Source organism: Dasypus novemcinctus, chromosome 15 (genome assembly GCF_030445035.2).
Source record: "Dasypus novemcinctus isolate mDasNov1 chromosome 15, mDasNov1.1.hap2, whole genome shotgun sequence".
NCBI classification, from domain to species: Eukaryota; Metazoa; Chordata; class Mammalia; order Cingulata; family Dasypodidae; genus Dasypus; species Dasypus novemcinctus.
The window spans coordinates 2,269,208-2,282,521 of NC_080687.1; the positions used below are offsets into that span (position 1 = coordinate 2,269,208).

The 13,314-nt window shown below is 49.0% G+C and overlaps 1 protein-coding gene across 2 annotated transcripts in view; it reads left to right on the forward strand.

The window, feature by feature from the left end:
• The first annotated feature begins 5,744 nt into the window (after window positions 1–5,744).
• The window catches only part of TRPC4 (transient receptor potential cation channel subfamily C member 4), a 202,154-nt gene continuing 194,584 nt past the window's right edge, over window positions 5,745–13,314 (forward strand). Inside the window, exon 1 of one of the 2 annotated variants that reach the window (XM_058276920.1) lies at window positions 5,745–5,975. The gene's annotated coding sequence lies outside the window, so the exon portion shown is untranslated. Of the gene's footprint in view, window positions 5,976–6,109; window positions 6,764–13,314 lie in introns of those variants that run through there. The other variant, XM_058276921.1, reaches the window with a different exon arrangement.

Consider the following 13,314-nt stretch of genomic DNA (forward strand, 5'->3'; position numbering starts at 1 on the left):
ATCCAGTAGGAGGCTGCCGGGTCCAGAGCACGATAGGAATTTGCAGAAGAGAGCAGGTAGTGACGGTGAGTGCTGTGCTGTAGCCACGGGAGAGGAGGCACTCACGTCCTCATGCGGTGGTGGCCGCAGACTGGAGGTGGAAGGCGGCTGGTTACGCCATCACGGAGGCAGCAGAGCCTCAGCCACGGGGCTCCAGGAAGGAGAGTTTAATGCGCCTTGGTCATGCCTACATGCTCACCCCTGGGACATGTACTCTACACGCATTGACTTCATTCTCACTAACTAGCACCTTTTAGACCTTGGTCACTGAGTTAGGAGCTGCCCAGCAGCTGCTCTTCCAGCCCTGGCAATCAGTAATAGATCAAGCCTAAAGGGACAGAGAATGAAATAAATGGCAATATTGGGCCAGATCATAAAACTGGAGCGATCAATGGAATAGAAGAGATGGTACCCAAGAAGCACTGTCAAAAGAATGTGATGTAAAATAAGGGGTGACAAATAGTGTGGGAAGAAGGCATTAATTCACTGTTTGCCAGTTATAAGGATAAATGGTGCCAGCTCCCTATTTCATAAAAGAGTAAGAGTTAGATCTTCACCTAATAATGGCTGCCCAAATGGCTCCTAGATAAGGTAGAATTAAAGTGGTAAGAAGAAGAGGTAAAACCTGCACGCCCCACATTGCCCATCACTGTTGTGCTCTACATATAGAAATGCATTTGGGCCTCATAACAAGCCTATGAGGTAAGGGGCAGGTTTCAAGCCGCAGTGCCCAGGGCTACCAGCTCCTCTGTGTACTAACGGCCCTCGCAGGCGTAGGTGGCCCACTGCGTCCCTGCGCTTCCTCCTCAGCATGCCCCGCCCCCGGCTTCATCTCAGAAGGTCCTTTGCCATTTGCCGAGAGTCATCTCACTGTTCAAGTGAACCTCTCATCGCCATCTGTCCTGAGTTTAACAGTGTCCCCACAAATTCATGTCCCCCCACAACCTGTGATGGACCTTCTTTGAAACTAGGCTCTTTGCAGAAGTGATCAGTGACGGTGAGCCCCTCCTGGGCTAGGGCGGGGTGTCACTGCATCGAGGGAACTTGGGCAGAGGGACTCAGGAGGATGCTCGTGACGGAGGCCAAGACTGGACCGACGTGTCCACAAGCCAGGGACGCCCAGGACGGCCACCGCCACCACGCTGGAGAGGCCAGGGAGGAGCCCGCTGGATCTTCAGTCGTATTCGAATCCGTCTCCGCTGCTTACATCTCCTGGCTTGTCTGCGCAGACGTCTAACTCGTTTCCGAGCTGCCAGCCTTGTTTCCTCATCTGTTCTCAATACAGCAGTCAGAATAATCCATTAAAACCCAGGTCAGATCACGGTGCCCCTCTGATCCCAGCCCTGCTCAGAGTAACCAAATCCTCCAGGCGGTCTGTAAGGCTCCATGTGACTCGAACCCCTGCCTACCTGAATCCGCAGACCAGGTGACCCCAGCCCACTGTCCATCTGAATTCACGTGGACCTCGTGTCCCAAACCCACTGTCCATCTGAATCCCATGGACCTTGTGACCCAAGCCCCCTGCCTACTTGAATCCATAGACCTCGTGACCTGAGCCCACGCCTACCTGAATCCACAGACCACGTGACTGGATCCCAAGCCTACCTGAATCCACTGGCCACGCCACCCAACGCCACTTACTATCAGAATCCACAGACCACCTCCCTACCCGGGGGCCCTCATGCTAGCTCCCATCTCCTTCCAGTCTTTGCTCAAACGTCTTCATCTGAATGAAGCCCGGCTTGACAGCTTGTTTAGAATTGCATCCCACCATTACCATCTTCCTCCTCCAACCCTTTGAGCTCCTCTTACCCTGTTCTTTTTTTAATGACTCTCTAACATAGCATATGACTTAGTTATTTAATATGTTTATGGTTTCTCATTTGCATTCCCCAAAGTATGAGTTGTTCAAGGGCAGGATCTTGTGTGCTTTGCTCACAGACACTAGGTACAGAGCCTGGTGCCCGCGCTTAGCACACACTTGAAATACTTGTCGAATGAGAGCAGAGACTGGGATTCCAATCAGAGAAGCATGATTCAGGGCCATAAAAGTAATAACTAAACAGTTTCATAAAAATGAAATGAAAAATGCTTGAGAAATATGTGCACACGGGGGGAAAGGCTATAGGAACAAAAAGGTACTGAAAGAACTCCCTCCTGGGAAGTGCGATGGCTCACACTGTAGAGAAGAGTTAAGGTTGCTTTAAAACAAGCAGCATCACTCCCAAATTCAACAGTAAATAAAAACTGAGAAATACCTGCCAGACATATGGTAGGGAATTAATCTTCCTAATATATTAATAGCTACTACAAATCACAGTGGAGAAAAGCACTAAAACCCCGTAAGTATTGAAAAAGTATATAAACTCAAGAAATAAACAAATAGCAAAAGCACTAAAAACCATCAGTATAAAAGTCACATTTTAAAATAATACCACTCGTTGAGATGCTTTTTTTTTTCCTAAGGAAGTAAGCAATACTAAAGAAGGAGAAAAAAGAAAAAAAGATTATGGCCCGTGTCAACGAGAGACAGATAAGATGAGCCCCCTTCAAGTGCCAGAGCCTTTTAGGAGTATAATATACACCGCCAACTCTCAACAGTCTGCCCTCTGGCCCAGGGTTCTGCTTCTCAGGAGCTCTTCTGAGGATATAATTAGACACACAGACCAAAATTATGTCCAAAGGCTTTCAACAGAGTCTTACAAAGGGGAAAAGAGTAAAACAACATAAATTTACAAGATTTGAAAAATACTAAAATATTCCATAGAAATATCTAGTGATGCATTAAATTTTAAGTTTTTGAGGAAAACTTGGTGACTCAGTCAATTGTAAATAATAATAATAATAATAAAAACACGTAAAAAGCTCTGCTCATAGCCGGGCCCATGGAGAGTGGATCAAGGCGCTTGATGGCAAAACAGGAGATGCAGGACACTGGAGACCGGGCATCCAGTCCAGGGGCTGCCGGGGGGCAGGGCCTCCTGCCCAGAGTCTGAGAGCCCTCCCAACTTGCAGAGCGGAGAGTCCTGGGGGCCCAGACGGAAACAGGGCAGAGGGGCTGCCCAGACGAGGCTCCCCTGTGTTCCACCTTTGCCTGAGACCCCAAAAGGCTCCTCCAGTGGTGGCGTCCTAGCCAGATGCCTCCCCTCCCCATGACACGGCCCGCCGCGGCCGCAGGAGGACATGGCACGGGTCCAGTCTCTGTGGCCCTTCGCAAAGCCGGGGGCGGCAGCAGCTCTGGGGGTGCTCTCCAGAGCGCACGCCATACCCCAGCTCCTAAAGAGCCGTGTGTGGAAGTGAGTTGAGAGCTCAACTCCTAAACCAACGGTGATTGCTCCATGATAGAGTTTAGCTTTGTTAGCTTAGCTATAAAGTCATTACTGAGAACTGTCTTACTGCCATGAGTAAGTGCTTCTGGATCAGCACGTGACATTTTAGTGTAATTTTCTTTGACTTCAATGAATTGCATTTTAAGTGGAGTGCAGGTTTGTGGAAAGATGCCAAGTTTGCATTTTGAAACTGTAAAATCAAACAAAACAAAAACTCCCCCTTTCTATCACTAATGAGTGTAGTTCATGCATTTCCTGGTTTGTCTAAATAGATATCTAGTAATTTCTGATCATTCTGGAGGTGCCATGAGACCAGCCACCAACTATGCCAGGAAGCGTTGGTGAATCCAGCATTCTTCTCCCCGTGGGAACTCCGCCCACTTGGGGCTTGGTGCCTCCTGGTTGTCCCTTTCCATTTTGTATGTATTGTAGACTCATAGGTGCCTTTCATATGGGAAAAATAACAAATTAGGGAAATGGATAAAATCTCTCTCACCAACATCATGACAGATGATTGCTATGGAGGAGAGGGGCAAGAGGGGCTGTTTAATTTGGTGCAGATGCAAAATGAAGCTCAGACCCTCCAGCCAGGCGCACTGGACCCACACTGCGCGCATTTAACGCATGATAAAGACATGCGTCACGGGACATGGAATTCTCTCTGCCAGAGGTTCGTTTTTAAAGGCAGGCACTCAAACACAAGATGGTGACCTGCATTTATAAAGCTGAGAAAAAAACATGTCAAATTTTACCTTCATTTCTTAGAGATTAAAATATTTTAAATACTGATCATTAATGGGAAAACCGGGTACTTCATGAAGTCATGAAAAACTAGAGCAGCCGGGCAGAAAATAGATGTCCTTCTGTCTTGTCGCCCGCCCCTCGGCGGAGGACTTGGACTTGTGGTAAAATCCATTATGATGTCTGTAGATATGGGTTCTTGCATAACTTAAGAGAAGTAAAGGTAGGTTGAAACTTGCCGACTACTGCCGTGAAGAGGAACGGGAGCTTCGGCTCCTGGGCTGTTTTCTGGACAGGCAGGGGGGCTTGACGGCGCGGCCCCAGGTGCTCCGCTGAGCCTGGAGGCAGCTCCCGGGCAGAAGGGCGCGGGCCGCGGGCGTGAACCGAGCAGAGCGGTCGGCAGGGGAGGAAGGAGGCGCCGCAGGGCGCTCCTGGAGGCGCCCACCTGGTGAGGGACGCCAGCCGCCGCCTCTGCTCTCGTGTAAACACCTCCCGAAACTCTACCCGAGTGAACCTCGCGGGGAAAATAGACCAGGGCGCCACGAACGGCCCTCTGCCACCACGCGCGCGGGAGCCGCGCGCCGGCCACCGCTGTCCCTGGGGAACAGGCCACGGGGAGCCGCGCCCCGCGCGCCCGCGAATGCCCCGACGGCGGGACGGCGCGTGGCGGAGCGGGAGCGGGAAGGGGGCCGCCAGCGCCCGGGGAAGGCGGCGGCGCCTGCGGGGCCGCCCGCGAAGGATCCAGAAGGCGGGTCAGGACCGAGCGGGCCGCGAACCGGCCCCTGGCCGAGCGACCGCGCGGCCGCCCGGGCGCCCTGGGAAGCGGGTCGCGGCGAGCGGGGCTCGAGGCGCCGCCACGCGGGTGCGCGGGGGCCGCGCCGCCTCCTCTCCGCGCGCCCCGCGCTCCCCGACCCCTGGGACTGGCCAGCGGGGGCCGGGGGCCTGAGGCCGGCGCTCGGCGCGGCGCGCGCACACGCACACGGGGAGCACACATCCCCACGCGCTCACACCGCGTGCACACGCAAGGCGCGAAAACGCTCACACAGCGCGCGCACACTCACACCCCCTGCGGCCCCCGAGCCCCCCCCGCGCCCTGGGGCCTGCCGAGAGGCCGGGCTCGCGCCGCCTGGCCCCCCACGAGCCCCACGACCCCCACCGGGGGTGCCTCGCGGCCACCGGGTCCCCCGCTGCCGCGGAACGAGCCTGAGCCCTCGAGGCCGGGCGCGGGGCGCGGGCAGCCGGCAGAGCGCGCGGGGGCGGCCGCGTGGGAACTTGGCTGCCGGGAGCCCGCCCGGGAGCGCGCGGAGGCCCCGCGGACCCGCCCGCACGGAGGGGCGTCTGGCTCGGGCCCAGACCCCGCGCTGCCTCCCCGCGGCCGCGGCTCTCGGCGGGCCCGCCTCGGGGCAGCCTCCCGGGCGGCGGCGGCTTGCGGGGGCAGCCGAGCTCCTGCCCCGCGCGCGGGTCCCGGCTGCCCGCACGCGGAGCGGGGCGTGGGGCGCGCACCCTCCGGGCGGTCCCCTCCGAGCGCAGCGCGCGCGGACCCCGGCCCGCCCCACCCCGCCGAGAGGGCGGGCTGCGGGCGCCGGGGGCGCGGGCCGGCGTGGGAACAACAAGTTTGCCGGGAGGGGGCGGGGCGGGGGCCGCGGGGCCTCCCCGCCCCCGCCCGGCAGCCCCTCCCCCGCCGCCGGCTCCGCGCCGAGCATCCTCCCTCCGCCCAGTTGCGTGCCAGCTGCGTGGGCTCGGGCCGGGAGCGTGTGCCGGGAAAGCGCCCCGAGTCGGCGGCGCCGACGGAGATGCCCGCGGAGCCGCCGCGCCGCGCGGGCCCGGGTCGGAGCGCTCGTCGCCCGGAGGATCGCAACTTTCCAGGTACGGGGTGTCCCCGCGCGCTCCGCGTGGCGGGGCTGCGCGGCGCCTCCTCGCCGGGACCTCGGGCAAGTTCCTCGGGCCCTCGCGGGAGGCGGCGGCGCCGGGCGGGGCTTCGCCTCCGGGCCGGGGTCTGTGGTTGCCCCGGGCCGCGCGGGAGCTTGGGGGTGCTGGTCCGCCCGGGGCCGCACCCCACTTGAAGGCGGGCAGCGGGCGAGCGGGGCGCCCCGGCGTGACTTATATGGCCAGGCGGGCGCGCGGTGCCGGGCACCGAGGCCGTTTTTAGCCTTTTATGCCTGTGGGGAAAAGGGCGCTCGGGGTCGCCCCGGGCTCGGGAGCCTGGACCGCGGGCGCGGCGGGGGAGGCGCGCGTCCTGCCCGGCAGTTCCACTCTGCGTCATTCCACAGGGCGCTGGGGCCGCGCTCCTGGCCCGGGCTGGGGGTTCCGCGCTCGCCCCGCAGCCGAGGTGCCCCGGAACCAGCGAGCCTGTCTGCTTCAGGGCGTTCGCCGGGAGGCCCTGGACCCAGCTGCTCCAGCTGTGAGCGCAGCTGCCTTTCCGGGGACGGCGGAGACCCGAGACTACTGGGAAGGGAGGGGTCTGCAGGGACTGGAAAGGGGAGCTCTCGCCGGGTGTGCGGTCCCCGTGGCGCATTCGCCCCGCCGTCCGCGTCCCCACGGCTTCCAGGGAGGCCCTTGCAGTTAAATTCCACAGCTCTGAAATGCAGCAGGTTGCGCGAGGAGCGAGCACCCAGCCTGGAGTGGGAGGCGGCGGAGCAACAACCCAACAGCAGGTTTATTTGTTTTCATAAAAAGAAATTTAGAACTGACTTGTAGAGCTGAGAAAAAAAATCTTCTGGGGCTTATATAAAATTTCTGGCATTCCTATGACAGAAATCCCAGCGCGAACCATATTATGCATTCTTTAGGGGGAAAAAAGCTAGCTACTTTGAGGTTTTTTCTTTTTTAGTAAAACTCTGTGTGCGTGGATATGTGAAAACATTGAAACCTTCGTCGCTGTGGTATGGCTTGCTATTTAAATTTGTATTGCACTTATATTTGTAATACCTAGTTTTATTCACCTGGATGGTAGACAAGGGAACCCCCCCCCAGTATCCCCACTTTAATATTTAAGGAGAAAGCAATACGGCATAGAGATATTAAGTACTTAAGAAATTAGAATCAAAATTTCATTTAAGACATTAAAAAAAGACATTTTAAAAACTATTATTCATGAAATTACAGACTCATTCATGGAAATCAGCCCACTCATAGACGTTAAAGAGGCTTTCTCTAAGGGTGTTACGCACAGGACTTGGATGATGAAGTGTGCGGGTCAGTGCGGGTAGGAGGAGGGCAAGCCCGGGCCCCAGCGGCTGGGCTCGGCTGCCTGCACGCGGCTCGGATCAGAGCTCAGCTCCTGGCTCGCTCCAGCCCCACAGCGATGGCCGCCAGATGGGCAGCCAGATGTGTGCCCAGCAAGTCAGGCACGAAGAGAAATGCTAACAGGTGCTCAGTATTCACCGAGTGAGTGAAAGTATAGGTGGACAGACAGTCCGCTAACTAAGAGGAAGGTCTAACTGCTGGTTGAGAAAAGGGCTCTTCAGTAAGAGCTGCCAGAACCCAGGCGCCTGGAGGACCTAACCTAACCACAGACAAGAGACAGCTCCTCAGGCGTCAAAGTGGCTGAAAAATCTCTGGCCTTGAAAAATAAGATAATTTTCAGTTTACTTGCTTAAAGTTCACTTTCTAAGGTACAAGGCATGGAATTGATTTCTATGACTTTTAAGCTTTAAAATTTTTTTTTACTTTTATATTGTTTATTTTTCTCTTGCACTTATGGACTGAAGATCAGGATCAAAATGCATTGAGAATGAGAAAATTAAGTTCTATTTGAATTTTAGGACCATTTTGTGTTATTGAAAGAGTAGGGCACCAAATAAAGTTCCATATCAGATACCTTTAGGCAAATCATAGTTTGCATAAATAGAAAACCCCAGAGCATTTTTTATTCTTTATATCTTATTTTAAGATACCTGGTTTGAATGTCTTCTTCACTACATACATTTTAAACTCTATGTAGAGAGCTGCAGACAAAGGACTGAAAAATGATCTTGTCCAATGTCCTTATTCAATAAACTGAAGCCAAATAAATTGGGAAAAAAAAAAAAAAACAACTCCAAAACCCAGCATATGTGTTTTATAAGTTATTACACCATTTCAACCCATGAGGAATTTGGAAATACAATAGGGCCACACACCAATATTTGGATGTTATGTCTGTCAACATTTCAAAGATATGGATAGTATGAAAACTTTGCTATTTGGAAGCATTAGGCTTAGAAAAATCACTGACCGTGAACTCTAGATAAAAGGTAGAAGCAATATGCAATCATTATTTTAATTTCTCTCTGATGGTATCAAAATTTTAAAAAATCTGATTGCCTAGACCAGTGCTCTTAAACTACCCTATTAAAAACATGATTAAGTGTGTATTGGAGTATAATAAACCCCTTTAAGATGTGTTGATTTTGATCCCACTGAACTAAAGCAGTTCTTTCAGAAACATATTGTTGGAAATATTGGCATATTTTTGTTTCTGCATGTTTTAATTGATAGGCTGATTGTAGCAGTGTAGATTATCTTCATGACATTTAGCAGCTGAAAACTGAAATAAGCTTCCTTTTCTAATCAATGCATGCATTGAAACAAACAAAAACTATATATATATACAGTTGTTCAACAGTTAATATTGTGAATATCAGTGTTCAGAGATAAGGGATTTTGTAAATGAAGATAGATATATGAGAAATGTTAATGGCTGTGACAGCAAAACTTTGAATTGAATATTTTCTTATGAACATATGATTGTTTTATTTTTTGAGATAAGGTTGGGTGAAGGGAAAACATAGTCTGCTATTAAATTGCCCTTTTCCAAAATCATTGTCAAACACTTCATGAGATTAGATTCTAATGTGCATCTTGCTTTTCTAAATTGTATTATTTGGACTGCACCCAAGCTAATATCATTTATCTCTTTAATACTTAAAAAAACTTACCTTGGGCATTTTGGTTCTTAATTAAAAATGAGGAGAAGAGACAGCTCAGAATAAGAACCTTGTCTTTTCAGTGAATTTATGTACCATTCTCCCCAGTGAACCCCAAAACATGCTCAGTTTAACCCAACTTTAATTGGGCATTTGTTTCTATCTAGTTCTGATGAAGAATTGTTCTAGAACTATCTTTTTTCTCTCTCTCTGTTTTCTATTTCTGACTCTCCCAGGTACATTGAGACCTCAGTGTTTTAAGGGAATTGAGACTATTTGGGTCAGGGTTATATTCTCATGGCTGTGTCTCTACCATCAGCCCTGATCCGCCCTGCCTCTGAGAAAACTGTACTAAACAGGTAACTCTATGGTGAAGAAAACGTACCGTAGGAGAGAAACCCATACCTCTGGGACACACATTTCAAACATAATAATTTAAAACTACGTCCTTCCGTGAACTCTTTGATAAATAAAATGATCTTTTTAAATAAAGAAAAATCCAAATAGCCTCTCTGAAAGTTTAAGTATGAAATGAAAGGCACCTGTTTCAGTACTTGATCTGCTCTTGTAACTGAGCTGTACATCAATATTAGTGCATGTTTGTCCCCTTTAAAAAAGTCTTTCATTTGTCATATAGCAGTGCTACAGAGTAACGGTTTCTTAAGAGGCAACAGATGACAAATGAGTGCAGTTTTACACATAAAATTAGAAATGTTAATTTAAAAATTAATTTTAAAATATGCCTTGTATATTTTATCTAGTACACTGCATTCTTTTTGAGAAATGGCAAGTGCAATAAAATGAATTAAATCTGCATTCTTTATATTCTGCCTGCTATTATATTTTTGAAATGCATAGAAAAAAGTCAGTGTAAGTAATTTCCTCCAACAAATGCCAGAGAGTTGAAATTCACTTAAGACAGAAAAACTATTATGAAAGAAACAAAGAAGGAAAAAAAGGGAGTGTGCAGTATTTATGGGTACCTAGTATATGACAGACACTAAGTTAGGAATTTAAATAAAGTGTTTTGTCATTTTTATTTTTCATTCTACCCTAAGATTTAAGAATTATTATCACATTTTTAAAAACCTGAAAAGGATTACCTTTTCAGAAATCACACATCTGCTTTCTGTGGAGCCAGGATTTGAGTTCACGTTTACTTGATTCCAAAGCCCATGCCCTTTTTACTTAATTCATGTGGTTTCTAAAATAAAATTAGTCATCTTGACAAGATGCATAAATTCAACGGATTCTTACAACTACTTATTTCTTTATTTTCTCAAATATTGTACAGTTGCAACATAAACAAGATTCACATCATGACGGTATCATTTGCAGAGACGCTGAACTAGATAGAGTTCAGTATTGAAGCAAAGGGAAGATTCAGGCTGGTTCTTCTCAGAATTAGCTCCTGTCTTTACTCTTGTATACAGATGTAATAAATGTGGAAAGGAAAAATGTTCTTTTCATGGGTAAACTTCAACTTATTTATGTATTTCTTTAATTGTTATAATTTCTAAATAAGCGCTTCTCATTCAGAACTGCAGGGCATCAGTGGGCTGTTAATAAAATAGCTCTGTTTATAAAAATGTGGCCATGTTAAGATATGCTAGGTGTATATTGCATCTTATCAATGTCATACAAACTATCTAGACCAGAGTTTTTGTCTTAATTATACCTGAAAGTCTGATTATCTTTATAGCCCCTGGCATTTAAGGAGAGGCACTCTCCTTTTAATCAGCTGGGAAGACATCTTATCAGCTGGTGGCAGATTTTAACAAATTTTTCATGTATTTTAAAAAATATATACCTACGTTTGAAACTGACATGATTTTGCCCCCAAACTTGTTGAAGTTGAAAGAAAATTTGTTTGAATTACATAATACCGTCACAAAGATTAGCAGTAAAGATGGTATCCATTCAAGAAGATACCTGTTGGGGTGGCGGACTAGGCCCAGTGTTTAGGGCATCTGTCTACCACATGGAAGGTCTGCGGTTCAAACCCCGGGCCTCCTTAACCCGTGTGGAACTGGCTCATGCGCAGTGCTGATGTGCGCAAGGAGTGCTGTGCTGTGCCAAGCAGGGGTGTCCCCCTCATAGGGGAGCCCCAGGCGCAAGGAGTGCGCCCCGTAAGGAGAGCCGCCCAGTGTGAAAGAAAGTGCAGCCTGCCCAGGAATGGCGCCGCACACACGGAGAGCTGACACAACAAGATGACGCAACAAAAAGAAACATAGATTCCCATGCCGCTGACAACAACAGAAACGGACAAAGAAGATGCAGCAAAGAGACAGAGAACAGACAACCAGGATTGGGGGGGAGGCGGGGAAGGGGAGAGAAATAAAGAAATAAATAAAATCTTGGAAAAAAAAAAGATATCTATTGAATATTAGTGAATGAAGAACTGAATGAGTAAATGACTGGCAACTGGGTAGACTCGTCATCTTCATGGCCTTTCCTGGATGAGTTCCCTCTGTCTAGAAAAGCTTTTACTTTCCTGTTAAATGTTCCTCAAGCATTTAAGCATTTAAAATCCTGGCTCGATAGTGCTGCCACCCTGAAATTTTCTCTTGAGGTCTGCGGGTGTCCCTAGTGGAGATCCAAGCCAAGCCCTGCTGGACTCACATGGCAGAGACCTGCCCCTGAACTTGGCATAAGTGCCATTAAGAGACCCAGAGGATGTACAGCAATCATGTGAGTTTATAACTGAACTGGATGGCCATAAATGTGAAAGGGGAAGGAGGATTTGGCTGTAACTTGAACTAGAGGGCAGCAGAGTTTCTTCCTATTAAAGTTCTTGAATCCGCTGAAGTGGTCCTCACCCTGGGAGCACTTTAGCATCATCTGGGGAACGTTTTACAAAACCCCAAAAATGCCCTCACTCAGGATTAACTAAGTCAACAATTGTGGGAGAAGGAGCCCTGCTCTCAGTGTTCGAAAAGCCGCAGAGTTCCTTGTTCTAGACGGCCAACGTGGAGAACTCCAAGAGCATGTTACCATGGGCTCCTCCCAAGTGAGGTGCAGGGGGCAAGGCAGGTGTGGCCATGTAGAAAATCCCTGCTGCGTGTGTGTGCACACGGACGCTGGCGTGTAAGAGAGCCCCCCCAAAACACAGCAGTCAGTGTTCTTAATCAAATGCCAGGAAGTACAGGAGAGCCATATTTCTTAACCAAAAGTCAGAGTGTAGAAAAATCCTGGGAGAAAAACTTTGATGCCACTGAATTAGCTTGTGATATGGTAAAACAAATACTGTTTAACAACTTCCAAAGATTGGGTGTGGTTTTCAAATTTTTTGAAGATGTAAATCTGATACAACCCCTAAGAAAATGTAGGTCATACCCAACAATCAATGCCAATCAGCCGAGTCCCTTGTTTTCACTATAACGGGGAGTACTGATGGGCGTTCCAAAACCAATGGTGATTCTAGAATGATTGCAGTGTTTTTACTTTGCTTCTGTAACGAAACTATTTTATTTCATAGTTTTCTGATAACATCGGTATTGATTTCAGCATATTCATTTACATAATGAAGCAAGTCACAATCCTAACACTGCACTAAAGGGAGATATTGAGCGCCATACTATTTCTTGTGTTACTAAAGTAGTGTACCCACCGCAACTCAGTGGACAGAACTTCCAGTCAACTGGTTACTCTAATGCTCAACTGCATGGGATTGATAGGTGCAATTACTGTGTTTTAGTCTGCGTGGCGGCCTCCTGGGGTTCTTAGGGGAGGGTTTTGGTCCCATTGCCCCACGAGAGTTGTCAAAGAGGACAGGCAGGGTTTTCTCAGGAGTGTGGCTGAACCAAAGGATGCCTGTAACTCCTTTGAAGTGGCTATCTTTGGAAAATTAGGTGGAGAGTTTATGTCCAAGACCTGGCAGTAAGTCATGTCCGCCCATTGTAGGTGGCCTGAGTTTTTGGTTTTTTTCGACTTTACTTCATTGACAGCAAAATTGTTACTAATCAAAGTTTATGAAAAGCATTCAGTTGCTCTACTGCATTTTTAGTGTATTTTACCTCCCAGTGATAGTAGAGATAATACATAAGCTAGTGCCCTGGGCATACCAGAGGCACAGTTCAGGGTACATGGCTTTGTGATTTCCACGTCCACAGAATTAGTAGGATAAGTGTCCAGTGTGTGTGGATGAATGTAATAGAGGTGTGTCTGAGTGACAGTCTTCCAACAGCTGCAATACTGAACACCTGTTTTTTAATAAATGCATCTTGAGTGGACGAATGGACATAGGAGAAGAAGCCTGCATTGGAGGAAAGGAACTAGTGGCATGAGCCCTCACCACC